This window comes from Rhyacophila brunnea, unplaced genomic scaffold (assembly GCF_057557595.1).
Source record: "Rhyacophila brunnea isolate RB1 unplaced genomic scaffold, BYU_Rbru_1.0 scaffold_9, whole genome shotgun sequence".
Lineage (NCBI taxonomy): Eukaryota > Metazoa > Arthropoda > Insecta > Trichoptera > Rhyacophilidae > Rhyacophila > Rhyacophila brunnea.
Window position 1 is genome coordinate 5,977,075 of NW_028233361.1, and position 19,086 is coordinate 5,996,160.

The window sequence follows — 19,086 nt, forward strand, 5'->3', positions numbered from 1 at the left end:
GTTCATTGTTACAATACCGTATATGAATATAATATCATCATTCATAGTGTAAATCTCCTTAAGGCTATACTTCAGTTGAGGCATGGTCTAAAAAGATCGTGACTAGGCGATGCGCGGATTGTGCAAATGACGCGAGCCGAACGAAATATAATTTTTCATAAAAAATCAACATGCGTCCATTTAATGCTATGTTATTGTTATATTAGTAATAATAATAGTATATTCATTGACATGTTTTCTTTTTCAAGTAAATGGGTATCATTTTTTAGTCATCTTTACACGATTTAAGAATATATTCCTCCGACGCCATCACAAAATAAATTAACGTGCTTACACCTCGACTGTCGGTCTCCGATTGGCGACTAGTGAGAAATTTCGTCGCACCTACTGTTGAAAATTATTTGCTGTTTCACTGAAGTACGCTCTTAATACATTGGACGCTAAAGTCGCGCCCAGCGCGTAACGATTATGTGGCCATTCGATACAATTAGCATGCTACTGACTTCCTTTTTGACCTTAGACCGAAACTGACATCTGACGGTCGTATAACAAGGAGTTGGCTATAATGTAGACAGATATTATTATTAGTAGTGTTTTGTTTTAACAAACATTTTACCTGGCCCCACAATTCCGAGAAAGCTGGATATAAGACACAAAAGTTGCTTGATTTTAATTCTCGAAAATTAATATTAATAAATCATTAAAAAAATGTCTTCCGTAAAAATAAACCGTTCTCTATCCAAGTTTGATTGCATTGTAGATTGCAGCGCAGTTCAATCAATTAAGATTGGGAGACTGCGATGGCCAGGTCATGTGCAGCGTATGAATGACAATGAACCGGCAAAGAGAGTGATGTCCAGCAATCCAATAGGGCGTAGATGAAGAGGCAGGCCAAAGATTCGCTGGTTGGACGGAGCTGCCAGTGACTGCCGTATTCTGGGAGTACCGGATTGGATAGCGGCCGCACTGGATAGGGACAGGTGAAGGGAGCTGTTGGTGGAGTCCAAGACCCACACCGGGTTGTCGCACCCCTGATGATGATGATCCAAGTTTGATTATTGGACTTGCCACCCCCCAGCCTTAACAATGTATCACACAGTATTTATAGAATCTGGTGCTCTCATCAATAGTAACACCATGCGGTATAGCTTGAGTCATCACCCTTCTAATCTCCATTCGTACTTTTAATTACTATCATTTCAGCTTCAAAGTGTAAGCGATTACCCATTTTACTAGATTAAATACAATGAAATACAGATGCAAACAGGCGCTTTCAACGTTATTATGAAATTAGGTATCAATATTATTGATTACAAAGAGAAGCAGAGTGAAAGAATATAGGTATTTAATAATATTCAAAAATAAACGCAAACTCTTTGAAGGATTTTAAATTGAATTTTGAATGTGTTAAAAGTTAAAAGTCAGTCTAATGCTGTTTAATAAAATTTGAATATTTAATTATCTGCTAAGTCTAGCATCACCAGTCACCACTGTATACGGCAGTTATCATCAATTTAGAAGGCGCCAACTCGTTTGGGCTTGAGACACCGTCCATCTATTAGTATCAGAAGATGACGGTAATCGTCCATTTTAGAATGGGAAAATAAACAGTCCAAGAATTCGCTAATGAATATTAAACGCTTTTTTTTAGAAATCGTTTCCCAATTTAATGTATTTTTTGTTTTGTCATTCGTTGCATTTAGTCGGCAGCTGGTGAACAGTTTTTTGCGTGCTAAATCTCGTTATTTAAATTTTAATTACGGTGTAAATAATTTGTTAAATATTATACGAAACGTTCTAAGTGAATAACAAATAAATAATGAAGAAGGCTAAAGGAAATGGAAATATAATTGGAAAAATGTTTGTCGGCTTACAGTTTTTTGCCAGATCTAGCAGGTCTAGCAACTTTATAAGGTCCAAAAAATACACACTGCTTTTGAAACTGCAAAGAATCACTTTTTTTATTTCGATTTTTCTTTTAATTCTGACAAGATATAAATTTATTTTTATTTGGTATTTTGTTTGTATATATAGGACGTCTACACCATGACCCCCACAAGGGGGCTGACAGGGCTCTAGCCTGGGGGACCGGTGTGGTGAGACGACGAAGTGATAAGTGATAACACACATCACAAATTTACTTTAACAGTGAAAAAAGTCGCCTATGGCGGTATTTTACTTCGAAACTATTAAATTATCCAAATATGTGGTTGTGTATCACACCTTAATGTGATATGATGATACATACATACTTAAATGGTAATTTAAGTATAGCATCAGTCTGCTCTCAACCTGAGGGATATAGGGACGAAGATCCTGATCTGAGGGCCTGCTTCAGGATGTGGGGGCCATGGTCTACACACACCGCATATCGTAGGTTGGAGGCATATGAGTCGATGCGATGCTAACTTGCCTTGCCTTGTCGTTTTAATCGTGGACTCTCACACTTTTCCAAGTGCATTCTTCATGCCAGGCGTTCCGATTCTAGCGTCGTTATGATGTAAGTCGCCTCGTTCTGTATGTAAAATAATATAATCAAGGTCAAATTGTTTTTTTCTTCGAAATATCTGCTATCAACAGTTGATAAACACTTTTTTCTAGAATTCATGAATATAATATGTAGATAGATAATGTAATAATTTAAAATCATTGAAAATAATAATATTATTAATCATACAAACAAAAAATAGTCACAAGTGACGTATACGTTAATTTAGCTATGTGCACCTGTGGATGTTTTTTTTGCAAACTTATTATTGATGTCTACTCGAATTAACTCACTAGAACCCTGATTCCAACAAAAATATTATTATCAAAAAAAAAAAAAAAACTACCGTCAAAACAGTTTTTTGATTTGCCTGATAAACCAGAAATTTAGAGTGCCGAAAAGAACGAAACTCTTATCATAGATAGATTAACACATGTATGCAATTATTCTTCTTCTTCCGACCTCCATATAGTGAAGGTTTGTATTAACAGATTTTGTTTTTTTACGAGAAATGGATGTCAGCCATTTGCTCAACCTATTAGCTCCATACTCTGGCTCATACACAAATTGAAAAACAATATGTGTACTTGCCAGACCCAGAATTCGAATTTTACAAAAAATATTAGGAATAATTATAATATTATCATATTTTATATTAACTAAAATCAATACAATATAACCCTAGAAAGTTTTTTATTAGTAAATGTGCTATAACGTATTGTTGCTTACTATATTCCGACAACAAGAAATCGGCGATAAAAGGTCGCTGTAGTCGCATATAGAAGATTTCTCAGTGATTTACCTGTCATGGCGGCAACGCGGGCACGGCAGGTGTGTTTAAAATAATGTATCGGCTCCAAGGCCTGAACAAAAACGATGCATGAGTGCGAGTGAGAAAGTATTCGGCACCCTTACGATTTCTGCGACACGCGCGAGAGTAAGATAAAAGGTCTACATAAGTGTGAGCCAGTTTCCAAAAATATCGCCATCAAATCTGGGCGAAACGCTTCACATAGCGTCGATAACTTGCGAGCTCGTGTTGCTAAAATTTCTATTTTTTGCGTTAAACATTAACATTAAACATAACATATAAACAAATATTTTTAGTTAATTAAGTAGAAAAGATAGTTCTGTGTGTTAAAATTTGGTAGCGTACTGATAAGCAAGAAGATGGTATTACGTTTCATAGGTAAGTTGATACATGTTCATGATAATTTATTTGTATTTTATTATATTATATTTTAATATCAGTGACATAGTGTTTCTTTAAAATAACTTAAGTTATGGATATCTTTATCTAATGGTTGCATTTTGACCGCTTAAAAATACTATATAACGTTAAAAAATAGAAAATTATATTTTAATTCTTAGCGTCTAGTGCGAGCACTTTGGGCGAGCACTAGCGAAATGGTCTATGGTCTCGAACATTTGTAGAAGAATGTGTTCGCTCGCCCACAAACCAAACGCAAGGCACGCGGCTTCATTTAGCAATGCAACGGGTGGCGTCTAGATGTATCTATAGTCTAAGATCGGCTCTCTTTTTAGATGCGACTCCTTTTCTTCTTCGTAATAAACCAAGAGGTTACTAATAATAATTCTAACATCATTCCTGATCGTTTTAAACATATTTTTATTATAAAAAGCATCAAATTATGTAAATTTATAGATCCGTAGATCACGGGTGCGTAAAATGAAATTATAAATTTCGGGGCGTTCCCCATTTGAAAACGGAAGTTCACAGTTTTAACACGTGGACAAGAAGTTCTTATTCGACAACATAATCAAGCTTTTACTCAACCTGGTGCGATTGCTACATAGGCATATATTATAATATGTTTTTAGCGGTGATTTATATCTCTCGTATCTATGGGGAAGGTTTTTCAAACATTTAAACATACTTACATGAAAGCTGTATTCCTTTAGATAAGTATCTCATTGAAGGAATTTATTACCGATCACCTCTAATTGAATTACTTGTAGTCATCATCATCACGGGCGCGACAACCCGGTGTGGGTCTTGGCCTCCTCCAACAGCTCCCTCCACCTGTCCCTATCTAGTGTGGCCGCTTTCCAATTCGGTAGCCCCAGAATACGGCAGTCACTGGCAGCTCCATCCAACCAGCGAATCTTTGGCCTGCCTCTTCTTCCACGCCCTATTGGATTGCTGGACATCACTCTCTTTGCCGGTTCATTGTCATTCATACGATGCAAATGACCTAGCCATCGCTGTCTCCCAATCTTGATTGATTGAACTGCGCTGCAACCTTCGTACAGCCCGTAGAGCTTAGCATTATATCTTCTCCTCCAATTGGTGCCGTCCCTGATCAGTCCATATATACGGCGGAGAATCTTTCTTTTAAAAATGTTCAGGGCTCGTTCATTTCGCAGAGTTAATGTCCAGGTTTCCGATGCGTAGGTGAGCACTGGCTTTAACAAGTGTCTTGTAAAGAGTGCTTTTAGTTCAGCGAGATAGTATGCGGGACTTAAAATGTCTTAACAGGCCAAAGTAGCATTTATTCACAGACATGATTCTCTTGTTGATTTCTTCTGTAATATCATTATTACAAGAGAACCAAGGTATATGAAACTGTCGACCGTATCAAACTTGTATGCACCAATATCTAACTTTGGTGCGTCATTACTTGTAGTACCTACCAATTAATATTAATTAATTAATACGCCTGTCAAAATCCATATTCCTAAAGCCATCTCATCTCTGAATTTGATTGAATTTGACTGATTATTTTTTTTGTAAGAACGAGATAAAAGAATGAAGCTTGACTTTACTTTCTGATGGTTTTTGTGGCGAGAAGTTGTACCTACAACTGACATTAGCTACACTGCAATAAGGTTAATTCTTTTCCCGATCACACACTATTAAAATCGTCCGACTAGTACGGTGATTAATCATAACCGGGTGCAATGTTGTAACTCTCTTCCATGCGCACAGGTAAACAGATGCCGGGAGTGTGATTTTTTGCGGCTAGTCTAAAAGAATGAAGAAAAAAACAGTTTCCGCACATGCGCCAATACGACATTTTGTTATTCTACCTGCGCCTTATAAAGTGAGAGTTTTGTATATCAGTATTGTTTAAGCTTTTTTGTATAATTTGTAGGTACCTATGTCATTAAATTCATTATTTTTTACGTTCTTTTCTCTCCCATTGAACTTTTTATTAAATAAAATCAACTCAGTAACTTAACCAATGCTCACTCGAGAGCGTAGCGACCTAAGTCTTGGGCATCTGCTCCTGAGACATTACCAGGCGTAAGAAACTGCTGATGCTTTACATTCAAACGTAGAGCCTCGAGTGTGTTTTGTGAATGACAACAAAATCACATCCTCAAATTCGACGTGTAGCAGTCGGACGATTTTTAATGTGCCACCGGACTTACAGAATATATTTGCGAGCTATAAAAAGTACCCATTTTTCTGTTCAGTTAATCTATGGAATTGGTATTCTGTACCGTATTATAAGTATGACCGATAACATCTTTTTGAATACGTCTTCAGACTGTGAATACTAAACAGAACTGTGTTCTTAATGTGTCAAAAATAAGCGGATATGTGCACATATTGAATTATTATTTACCTAATGAATCTATTAAAAAACACGTGTTGTTTTCTTATTGATATTAATAATAATTAGCATGATAAATGTTACATGACATGATGTAACTTTTCCACTGAGATTATGACATTCAGAAATTGGAAATTGAAATCATGACGTTACGAAAAATACACGAGATTCTGACAGAAACTGTGGATGCTTGTCCACAATAATACGATTCTAATATAATTGCTAAGTCCGTTTGGATAACCAACCCCGCGGGAAATGGAAAGCATGTTACCTACCCATATTTTGAAGCAAGGCATTCCTAGTGTTGATTTTCTTTAACGCAAATGACGATTCATCAGACAATTTAAAATGGCGCTCAACAGTTCAAATCAGTTATACAATATTAAAGTAAGTAAGTATATAAAAATCTATAAAATATGTGTTTTTTACACAAATTGATGGTTCAAAAAAGTAGTATTGATTTAGATTTCATTGAATAAAGGCTCAAATATCATTCAAGTCAGTGAAGTCCCGTGAGAGTTGACATTATCATGAATTGCTAAGAGATAGTTTACCACATTTTCTACTAAATTAACTAAAAATAATTACCACTAACTTTATATTTAATACAAAAACAATAAATTTGAGCAACAGATGGTCGCAGTTTTTAAATGACTATAGCCATACAAATCAATATTTACCAGCGACGTGTACGAAAAATATTTAATTCAGCCGTAGAAATTCTATCTTACTCTAACGCATATTGTGGAAATGTAAGCATGCCGAATGCCTTCTCACTCGCACTAATGGTTCGTTTTTGTTCAGGCATTGGCCAAATATGTTTCGGTATCTCTGACTGATGAAATTTCCAACAGTTATTACAAATCTCACTCACTCAGTCATGTGAACTATTGAAGTGGTTTTATGATCAGAAAATATGAGTTGACATTAACACTATAGAACGACAAAAACGTTAGAAATACAAATTAGAATAGTTACATACCTAATCGAAAATAAATGTGCAGCTGTCCGTATCAAATGATTATTATAAATTAACTTTCATTTTTACAGCCGTTCATCCAGTAAGCTCTTTTTCCATCATTGATTCGAAAGGATCGTAAAACTTTACGATTCAGCATGTTGTAATGAATGAATCGGAAATTTAATAAATTTATTAATTATATTACAAATGCAGAGATGTCGTAAAATCCAACAATCAAATCGAAGTTTATCGGTTTGCGAAAGTTTAAAATAAGCAATTTAATTCGTACCGTAATCGATTTATTTCAACGTTTACATCTGGCAATAAATAAATGGACATAAAACCGTAAAATGGAGTTGAAGCATTCCATTTTCACATTTAAAGGATTATATTCTCGAAAAAGGTATCTGTATAATCAGCACTAGTTACATGTAAAGGAAACCTGGGCGGTCGAGATAGGAGGGGGGAACTGTTAAAAAGTAATCGTGGGGGTACAGCAAAAAGCTGTAAGTCTCGAAATCATGTTATGGAATAATTAATTTGGAAGTTTGACATGCCCTCTAAAACATGGGTGGCCAACCTTTTCAGCAGCCGGGCCAGATTTTAAAAACGAGACTTCCTACCGGCCCGCATAAACATTTTTTTTTATTATACAAAACAAAAAAGAAATATATATTATATATTAATAAAATAAAACAAAACTGAGAAACCAACATATTCATAAGATTTGACTTTTTTTAAATAATAAAAATAAACAAAATAATATAAAAATAATAAATTGTAGTGAGAAGTTTGATTTTGTGTGGCAGAACTAAGTGCAAGCACAAGCGCTAAGTGCAAGTGAGGTTGTTCCTACTTGTTTTCCAAATGCACATCAGTGATTCGTGTTCTCACTCGGGATTTGATATGCTTCATCCGACTAAAAATCTGTTCACATGTGTAGGTGTTTCCAAATAGCGAAGTCATCATTAGAGCATGTTTGTAAAATGAAGGATATTTCTCCTTGTCCAAATATGTTTCGTAAAACTCTTCGAATCCAACCTGATGGAATTTCTCCTTCAACTGTTCATCGCAACATATTTCACAATGTTCCATTTGTAAATTTCCCGGTAATAAATTCACGTCTACGGAAAATAGCGTTGCAAATGCTTTTGACTGCACACGGTGCTTTTTAAAATCTTGAGCCAATATCGAATCTCAATTTGCGAAATTAGCACATCTAGCGGCACATTTGATATTATTTTTATTTTCTCACTGCCCCACGGGCCGCGGGTTGGCCACCCATGCTCTAAAATCAAGCATAGTGTTAATTTCTTTGTGCTTTATATGCATGTTCTATATATCTATACTATTGCGGATGACCTTGTTTTTTTTCTAGCATACATATTTATAAATAGAAACATAATCCATTTTTAACTCTAAATACCTAAATTATCGACTTACCAACTTTCGGCAGCAATCTCGCAAAATAGTCGTCTTCAATTAAAATCTAATAAAATTCAATCAGCATAAAAATGTAATATTGGAGACATTGAAGATAACAGGCTCAGTTTTACGTTAGATTAAAGTTGGGTTTTAGTAAGTTGGTAGGTATGTATAATATATAAAATAAGATGTCCGCTAAATTGTTATACTACGCATTTAAAAAAATGTCTAATATAGTTATGGGCCTCGTTCACATGCTCAATTACCTACAAGTTACCTACTTAAATATTTTTAGAATATTAAATGATTTCCTGCCTATTTAGCCAAATATGAGAAAGACGCTGTAAAGTGTAAATACATAAATGTGAATTTTCAATAATGACATTTATTATATATTAGGTACGAATTAATAAAACTTGTATGAGCAGTCCATATGTATATGCCCGTTTATTCGTCATACTTAATGTGACCAGACATCCCGTTTTCACCGGGACAGTCCCGTTTTCAGGCGGCGTGTCCCGGTGTCCCCGAACACAGCTTTGGGACGCCAAAATTTCACGTTTTCGAAAATAAGGGAACTTATGACCAAGATACAGAAACATTTCACTTTTTTCTAATTACATTACACCGCAAAAAGTGTCTAAATGGAACACTGGGAATGTTTCAACCGAAAGTCGTTGGGTGGAGTTGTTCAAACACTTTCTCGCCTATTATAATTATGATCACAAAATTTTTCGTATAATTATTGAATATATTTTATGTCTGCCCGGCACTAATGCACCAGTAGAAAGGGTCTTCTCTCTTATGAATAAGTTGAGACGAGTGAAAAAACACAGTTTAAATTAGATGTCCTTAAAACAATGTTAATTATAAAAGTAAATTCGAAAAAATCCTTCTAAGAATTTCATTCGTTTTTTAAATCAACACCAGTGGGTTAAAATAATTTTTCATTATTTTTCATCCATCATATATTATTATGATAGATATCATATACCGTTGACATATCGATAACATAATATCGTCATAATACGCACGCCGCCGAACCGGCGAGAGTCGGACGTGAAGTGCACGATGCACGACGGCTCTATTATATACTTATCGAACACTAGAGTGATAAACAGTATCAAACTTAGGGTAGGTTTGTATCATAACAATTACACGAAGTTGGTTTTTATTGTTGCAATAAGTGCGATATTTTAACAGCAGCAAGATAGGTGCTGTTAAAATATAGCACTTATTGCAACAATAAAAACCAACTTCGTGTAATTGTTACATTAAGTGCTAATATTTTGATACAAACCAACCCTAAGTTTGATAATATTTATCACTTTATCACTTTAGCGGTCGATAAGTATAGAATAGACCCACATATATACATATCTATACACATATTCATACCTGTGTGTATTTTTCATTAATAAATAAAATAATATGTACTATTAAAAATATGTAGGAACTCAAGCGTTGTATGCGCCTACTCAAACATACCTACCGATAATCTTCAAATAAATAAATAAAATAAGTAACCTATTATGACATGAAAAAACATTACTATCTTATCAATTGTATTGTATGAAAGTGTGGGGCGCCTAAAATGGATAAGTACCTACCTACCTTTTTAGGTGTCCCGGTTTGGGGTAAAAAAAATAAATGGTCACGTTAGTCATACTACGTCTAATGGTAAGTGAGTTGATATTAATTTCCTTAAAAACCACATCAAAAAATCAGACCGTCATCTTCAAAGGCTTCATCTCACATCCTTTTCATATTTAATCAGTCGACAATCATAACCAATAGTCATTCATTCCCTCCCCTTCCCAGAAATACTTAGTCTCGGGATCCCGTGTGTGGTCGCTGGCTCGGTACTAGGTAGGTACTTCTGCAGCAGAGGAGACTACAGGAGATAGGAATGCCGCGCGCCTTTTGATATCGCACCGCTCTTGCAGGTGTGCGCACAGGTGTCGCTTTGAACTTACCTGTAACTTACTTACGTAGAGGTCTCTTACCTTTTGACGTTGTTGTGTTTGCCTCTTCAATCATGGGTAGGTTACGTAGCCTACTCTCAAAGTGGAAGAGTTTTTTTGAGGGATGACTGATCCATAATAATTTATCAATACCAACCAATATAATATAGTGTAATTAGTATAATATTATTGACTGTCAATTATTTGTGGACTGGATGGACATTGAAATAAGTATAAATTATGTATATGAAATCAAATATTATAGGTACCTACTCTATTGATTCTCTAAAGCCTCTCTCTGCCGTACGTTCTTGTTTATTAGATTCACTACCCCCAGCCTTAAAAATACTTACGTATTATCCTATTGCTGATTACTTTAGAGTAATTTGATAGAAAATGTGACTTTTCTAGTAATACAATATATTATTATACTGATTGAAGAACGACAAATGTTTTATTTGCAGTCTAAGCCCGGTTGCACATACAAAGTCCTCTCGACATTGAAATGATAATAAATCAAAACCACCGACAGTGTTGCAACTCTCTTCCGCGCACACATGCGAGTATCGAGATTCGGGATTTCCCGAAATGATGAAATTTTGAATTCTCGAGATTCGGGATTTCCAGAAAAGAATTCTCAAGAATTCCTGAGATATCGGGAAATTTAAAAAGAACCTGTAAAAATCCTAAAATCAGTATAAAAACAGACAAATTCCAAAAAATATGACTTTTTTTTATTTATTTTAGAAGATAAACAAAATAGAAGTAGGAAAACAAAAATAATTCAAAACATTACTTATTAAAATAGAATTTCAAAAAACACAGACTGTCAATAACTGCGTCTGACAATCGCATACGCTTTTGAGACAGAAAATTCCCTGATGTTGAAAAATTTCAATTCTCGAGATTCGTGATGGGAAATCTCGAAAATTTCTCGAGAATTCCCGAAACCCAACTCTACGTGCGAGATCATGCTGGGACAGTAAATGAAAAATAGTATCTACACAGTTGCCGATGAAATCTATCTGCGACGACGCTTTGTACAGTAGTTCATTAATTTACATGTGATTTGCGAATGACAACAAAATCACATCGACAAATTCGATGTGTTGCAGTCGGACGATGTTCTATGTGCGACCGAGCTTACAGCCAAAAAATGCTATCCTCTATATTTATAGTCTATCTATTATACTCTATTTGAAATCTCTTCTGGATAACATATCTTTTTATCCAATAGCTGTTAGCTACCTTAAATTTTCTTTTATCTTTTGGATCTTAAGTACCCAGACTATGCTATGTGTTTGGATTTCTATTTTAACTAACTAATAATACTAATATAAAGTAGGTACTACCTAAGTACAGATGTTTTATTAACAATACAATTTATTCTGTTATGAATTATTTAGTATACAATGAGTACAAGTTGAATTAATGCCAAATAAAAGATGAACGTGAGAAGGATAAAAATGTTAAATTTTGAATAGAGAACGTTATGATAATACCGACAAAGAACTATAGTAATAATTCAGGGTTGCCATAACTATACAATTATTGTAGTTTATTTTTACGATAAGTTTAAATTAGTTATAGAAGAGTATAATCAGATCTGTTTTAAAAGCCCATATTTATTTGAAAGATTCGGTTGCAGAGAAAAACCATCTGGAGTTCAGTTCTTTTTAAAAGGAAAACTTATACTTACCTAGTTATAATTACAGGTAGGTAAGTAGGTATTACACAAGCAGGTATTATATACAGATAAAAATATTTCCATAACGTCTTTTCAGGTCGAGAAAAATTTACATCAGAGTTCATATTTACAGTTCTCGAAATGGAAAGTCGTACGAACCGGAGCGCTTAATAATTTTTCGAAAATAATAAAATAGGTTATTTATCGATATGAATATCAGTTTTATAAAATAAGTGTGTTAGATTTTTTTCGGAAAAAATCCGGTATTTTGGATTTTTAAAACCGGCATTTCGGTATTGATAAATACTGGAATACCGGTATTGCAATCCCTATTTGTAAATCACTAGTAAAGTAATCTATTATCAAAAATTCTTGATAATTAACAATAGGAAATTGTAACATGTCGTAATTTTCCTCTCTGGAAGATAATGCATGTCAGTTTTATCAATACAATTGTAAATGTCATCTGAACAAAAATTCTTGAAAAACGTCGGGTTTTTCATATTTTTTCACTTTTTAGTGCATTTACTATTACTGTTTAACTAAGCGGAATGTTGTTCTGTTGCTTAAACGATCTAAATTACTGTCAGTTCCTTGGGTTCGTTTCCGTTCTTTGAGATATGGCACTAATAAGCGGCTGACACACTTAAGCGGAATTGTCTGTAGTTCGAAATGTTACCGATAAATTCTTCCTTTTTCGAGATAAAGAAAACATATTGTCTTGTTCTCCAGGCCATTCCAATATGATACAAAATCAATTACACAACCGTGTAGAGCTACCAAATGAATATGCTTTGTAGACTGTGTAAATTAATATACAAATATATGTATTTGGCTGGATTTCAACTCCAACTGAAATGCTTGTTATAAATTACTACGGGTCTTTTCGGATGATACTGTATTAAAAATCCTTCATAATTCCTTAGTTAGAAGCCGGCTTGAGAGTGGGTCGATTGTTTGGGCCCTGCATTAGTTGAAAAATTACCCATGGTGGAGCGGGCTCAAAAGAAATTTTTGGGACTCCTTTATTTGAGGTTATATGGTTACTATCCGTGGCTTTCTCTTAGATATGCTTACATACTGTAGTTTAAATGTAAGAACTAGAAGATATCAATACTTGGCCATGTATTTTTTACGTGGCGTAAATGAAAACTGTGCCATTCATGGTCGTCTTGACTTGTGTGTCCCTGATAACTATCTTAGAAATCGGAAGCATAAGCTGTTTGTTCTCCCAAGGAGCAGAACTAATCTGCCATTGGTGATGCCAATTGGGAGGGGAATAACTCTGTTCAACCAAATCGGATATTGATATATTCCACCTAAGTATTATAGGTGGACATTGTTTTATGAATTCATTCGGTGTAGGTACTTCCTTGTATCTTACTTATATTTTTTTGTATTTACACTTTTCTACTGTTTTAATAATATTTATTTGTTTCTAAATATCATGTTGTGAACGTCTTACATTATTGATTTCTAATGTTCACTATATGTAAAAATAAATATAATTTGAAATTTGAAATACACCAGTCTCCGAGTGTCCACACGAAGTAAAATTCATATAAGAGTAGCGTGTAAAAAAGTGATTTGCCCATTTATGTGAAGACCCTGCACACGTTAAGCTACTTTGCATAGAAGTGATATGAGGCGGTACGCGATAGAGCCTCAAATGGAAACTTCGGGGCGTCAGAATTGTTAAAAAATTGAATAAGACACACAACAAAACATGGCCGGAAAATCTCAGCAACAACATTGGGAATGGCCAGACCAATTTGTTGACACTGAATAGATCACGCATTGATGCTTGCTTTGTCGGTTCTGAAGCATTTAAAAAGATACTCGCACAACACCGACACATTAAATATTGTTTAGTCGTAGGTGAGATCAAGAAAGGTGACTAAATATGAAATTGAAAGTAAAAAGTGTGTCGGTAAATTTAGTTGCATTTAAAAAAACCGTTTAAAAAAAAATCGGTTAGGTACATGTTCAAACACGCGCGTTAACATCATTTTACTCCCTACTTCAATTATAGTTTGTCAATTTATGGCTACGGCCGTATGTTGTAGCTTAACCACTGGGGAATGCCAAAAGAAATGGCGTATTTCAAAAAAACACTACCTTATTCTTAGGTCAATAATTTTTATAAAGCAATCATTATTCGTAGGATGTTTATCACACTTGAATGGTCAAAACATAGCTTATAATGAGCATCTTTAGAATTATCTTCAAATGTGTTAATCTTGCCCATTTTTTGAATAATAAAATGCCTAATTCTTGTCAAATTTGGGATCACAGAGATTATCAATATAATTTTTTATCGTAAATATTTCACTATAATAATGTCGATATAAATTATACTGATGGTTTTATAAACGCGTTTAAAAATTAATAAATGTAAAAAATCTTAACACCACTGCACATTTATGTACTGAAATATGACTATATTTTAGAACATTAGAGCGAGAGGTTTAAAAGAATACTATTTTATGTAATAAAAGTACTATATGCAGTCATCAAATGTTTAAAATAAATATAAAAAATAATAAGGCTTCAAAATTATATACATAGATTATCTACAACGTTTAAGGTATGCCCAGGATCATGCTTTGAAAATAGAAAAAAAGTTCAATTTTGACCCACGCTGAGCACGTCCGCCCTTAACGCAACCATATACCTACGTTAATTTTATCCATACAATAAACACTATGGCTGCGAGGCTTAAGCGTCGGCCTATGGCGTCGAGGGTCCCAGGTTCGAATCCTGGGTCTGGAAAGTACACATATTGTTTTTCAATTTGTGTATGAGCCAGAGTATGGTTGAGCAAGTGACTGAGATCCATTTTTCGTAAAAACAAAAATCTGTTAAAATACAAACCTCCGCTCTGTGGAGGCCCATATGATCCTCCATGTCCAATATATAAAGTTCGACTTTTATATAAAGTCTTCTGTCACGCAGTGGCGAAAGGTGGAGGTAGGCTGTTAAGAGCCGACATAAATAGTGCACACTAAAATTTATCAGTCAAACATATTTGTTTTCATTGAACTAAACGTAGGTAGGTACAATGTGTAGATAGTGTTTTTTCGTTTTTAAAATACAATTATGCAATTAAATCATACACAATTTTAATCATTTTATAGATAGAAAAAAATAAAAAATAAATTATGTGTTATGGTTTCACATAGACGGGGCTTAATGAACTAACCAACACCATAATATGTAATACTTATTTATGTATTCTTAGTTTAACGAAAACAAATAAGTATGACTGAAAAAGAATGCACTATTTTCATTGGATCGCCCATAGCATACCTAAACTATTACGGCTTGTTTTCTTTTATTTTGTTAACTGTCACTTCATGGTGGAACTGCATTGTATTGTTGTTTTAATTTAATAAAACGAATTTTTTTGTAGTACTTATTCCAGTTTTAATCACTAGTACTACAAAAAAAAATGCGTTTTATTAAATTAAAACAACAATATTACGGCTTGGTTTAGGCAGGGTTTAATTGATTTAAAAAAAATATCCAGCACGATATGTAAATTGTATTCTTAGTTCAATGAATACAAATAAAAATGACTGACAAAGTTTAGCGTGCACTTTTTATGTAAAATCTTAACAGCCTACCTTCACAATGTTGTCACTCATCCCTCTCGATTCACTTTTCTTTAAAAATCTTTTAAACGCGATGTTATGCCGCATACCAGTTCATATGAAAACGTCCAAGCACACCTGCATCACTAAAGTTGTTGTAAGTAACTTTGATGTGACATATGGCTGAGAATTGTGTATTTATTTATGATTATTTCAATGTCTGTTATGTGACATGCCTAAATATTCACCACATTATAAAAAAAAACACATACCAACTTACTACATGAAAAAGAAATACGATATCAACACAATGACAGTAATTTCAAATTACGTATAGTAAGGTAGGCTCCATCTTCAACATCACATAAAACCTCTGTATTTAAAGTATATCGGTCTTATATAATATGATCTGTATTTCGCTCAGGACCGGATCAAGAGCCTGTACAACCACCAAATTAGAATAAATTAATTTACAAATAAAATAGACGTTTTAAACAGTTCATCATTCGCTACTTAAACAGTAAGTAATATCACTAATAACTGTATATTTGGTTTCATTAATTCCACCCATTTAATAATTATTCATTTAATTTTATTTATATCATGACTGACGTCATATATAAAATAAACAATTTCTTTTATTAAACGAATAAATCATATGATGTGAGAATGTAATATTATATTGAACATACTTACATAATTTGAAAACATATGCATATACCAACTAGAAAAAATCTTTTTTAGAAAAAATATTACACCCGATGGGACATGAACCTGTAATCGCTGGATTCGCGTCAGTGTGCTTTTACAATTAAGCTATGGGCATCACAACTAGTAGTTCTTACATGACATGGTTAAGCAACGCGCATTCGATTACCACTTGTGGATGCAACGGCTCGCAATAACTCGGTGAACGCCCTTTGTTATACATGCATGTCAGGTGTTTATCGCTAGATTCAATGCGCGAAGTATATGGGTGTGAGGAATGTACCTGGAAAAGAGCGGTATTCCGCGGTTGAAGCGATGAGTAGTAGGCGGCACAGTCAGTGGGACCTGCTAGCTTTTCTTAACCCCACCCTCTCCCGCCGCCTTAATTTCAATAAATAATATTACTTAAGTATGTATATTTTTTCAAAATGAACCCTCCTAAGCCATTTTTCTGTGTGTACACCTGCATTTGATACATTCCTGGAACATGTTGCCGATTGTATGATGTTGTCAATTCTAGTCAGATCATTAAAGTATCCTCCACCTAACCATGCCATTTGGAATAGATTTTTTTGAATTAAAACGTGAGTAAACCAATTAAGTGCTCGGAATTAACTAATACAATTATACGGCGTACGTGAGTAAACCAATCAAGTGCCTGGATGTTGCTAATACAATTATACGGTTGCGTATACACACAAATCCTTGTCACTCTGTACAATGGCAAGGTTACGTGGAGGATACTCTACTTAGCGAATCATTTTGCAACTATAGTGGGCAGCTTCGTCGCGCCATCCGAACTAGCTACTGATAGTAAATCGATGTCTTGTTTTTACTGGTACCTGAGTATTCTGTGTGGTCATAAAAACAAATTAGTTCCACCTGAGGTAATTGCTAACCACTCACTCCAGAGAATTAATAGTGACAATGTTCTTTCATTTTCATATTGTGGCCATTGACGTAGAAATAATTCAATCATACAACGCCGTCTAGAAGTGCGACCACAGAGAGGCCATAGATAATTTATAATAGGTATATGGCGGAAAAAATAGCCACAACAAATAATATGAAAGTTTGTAAAGGCGATGCTAGTGCGGATCGCTAAAAACATAGCGGAAATCATAGAAATTACAGTTGTATAAAAGAGACAATACCTACTGACCAGAAAAACACAATTGTACATGATAATATTGTGGAAATGTCAGTCTTAATTTAGTGCTTCTCAAACTTCTTAATACCACGGCTCCCGAAATCAGAAAAAAAATCCAAGGCTCCCCAAAATTTTTACTTAAAACAGTTCTTTATTTACCATTAATAATAATTATTATAGGTACATTTTTATCATGATTTTCTAGAATCTAGATTACGGTGGATCGATTTCTTTTGTCGTCGCCAACCCTACAGTAAAGCAAATCGTCATGAATTTGGGAATCATACTGATATCTTACAAAAACCATTAACTAAGTTTGTAATATCAGTATATTCATCGAATTGTATTGCAAAGAAGTTGCTCTATTTAATGCGAGATATTAATCATATTTTTATGATTTTTCTTCAAATACTGAAATATTTCGCGGCTCCCTGGCAGGAGCTTCAGAGCCCCCTAGAGGGCCGCGCCCCAGTTTGAGAAGTACTGCTCTAGTTGACGCATTTTTCGGCTATTTAATTATTTTCAGCTCTTATGAGTAGCTGTAATTTTTCCTTAACACCAACAATTTTATTATAATCCTGTTATATTTTAAATTTGTAGATATTATTTTATTTTTGCAAAAACAACAGTTGGAAAATATTGTCATAAGTAAATATGCATTAATATTATTACAAAGCAGTGGCGAAGAGTAGAGGTAAGGTGTGGTGATCCGACAAAATATAAGGCACAACCTGTCATACGTCACTTATTTGTTTTCATTAAACTAAGAATACAAATTGCAGATTGCGTTGGTTAGTTTTTAAAAATCAATTAAACCCTGCCTAAACCAAACGATACGACACTAACCAGAAAGTCAACGTTTACTTCGAAGAAAAGGAACTACATATTGTGACTCTCTTAATAAGGCCATCCATAGTAGGTACGTGGCCAACTTTCTTTGAGGCAGATTACGCAATCGATCCACCAGAAGATTTAAAAGGGGCCTCAAAACAGTTAAAAATATTCATACAATTATTAAATTACGTATACAGAAATCTTAAATTGTATTTTAATGTGACTGGACACTGCGTCGGGCCTCTACATTACACTAAACGCGCCACTGCAAAGCAGGAACAATGCCACATCTTCAACTAAGTAGGTAGGTACCTACTATTATTAATTCAATTTAATAAAACGCAAATTTTTTGAAAATATCCCTCTGAGGCGGACGAAACCGGTCCAAATACAATTAATAAAAGTGGAAAAAGTACAAGAAAAATTTGCGTTTTATTAAATTAAATTAATAATACAATGCATTTCCACCATGAATAATTGATGGTTAACACAATAAAAGAAACTAAGTAGGTATCTAATTGAAATCCTCTCACTCATATCTTCGATATCCTGATATATATTAAAGATACTCATTGAGGTTTTTAATAGAAAGCTAATCATAGTATGAATGTAACCATATTAATTTGTATTTGAAATGTGATAGCTGTTCTTGCTTATAAATCTTATTATTTATACTAACTAATTACACGTGCCTT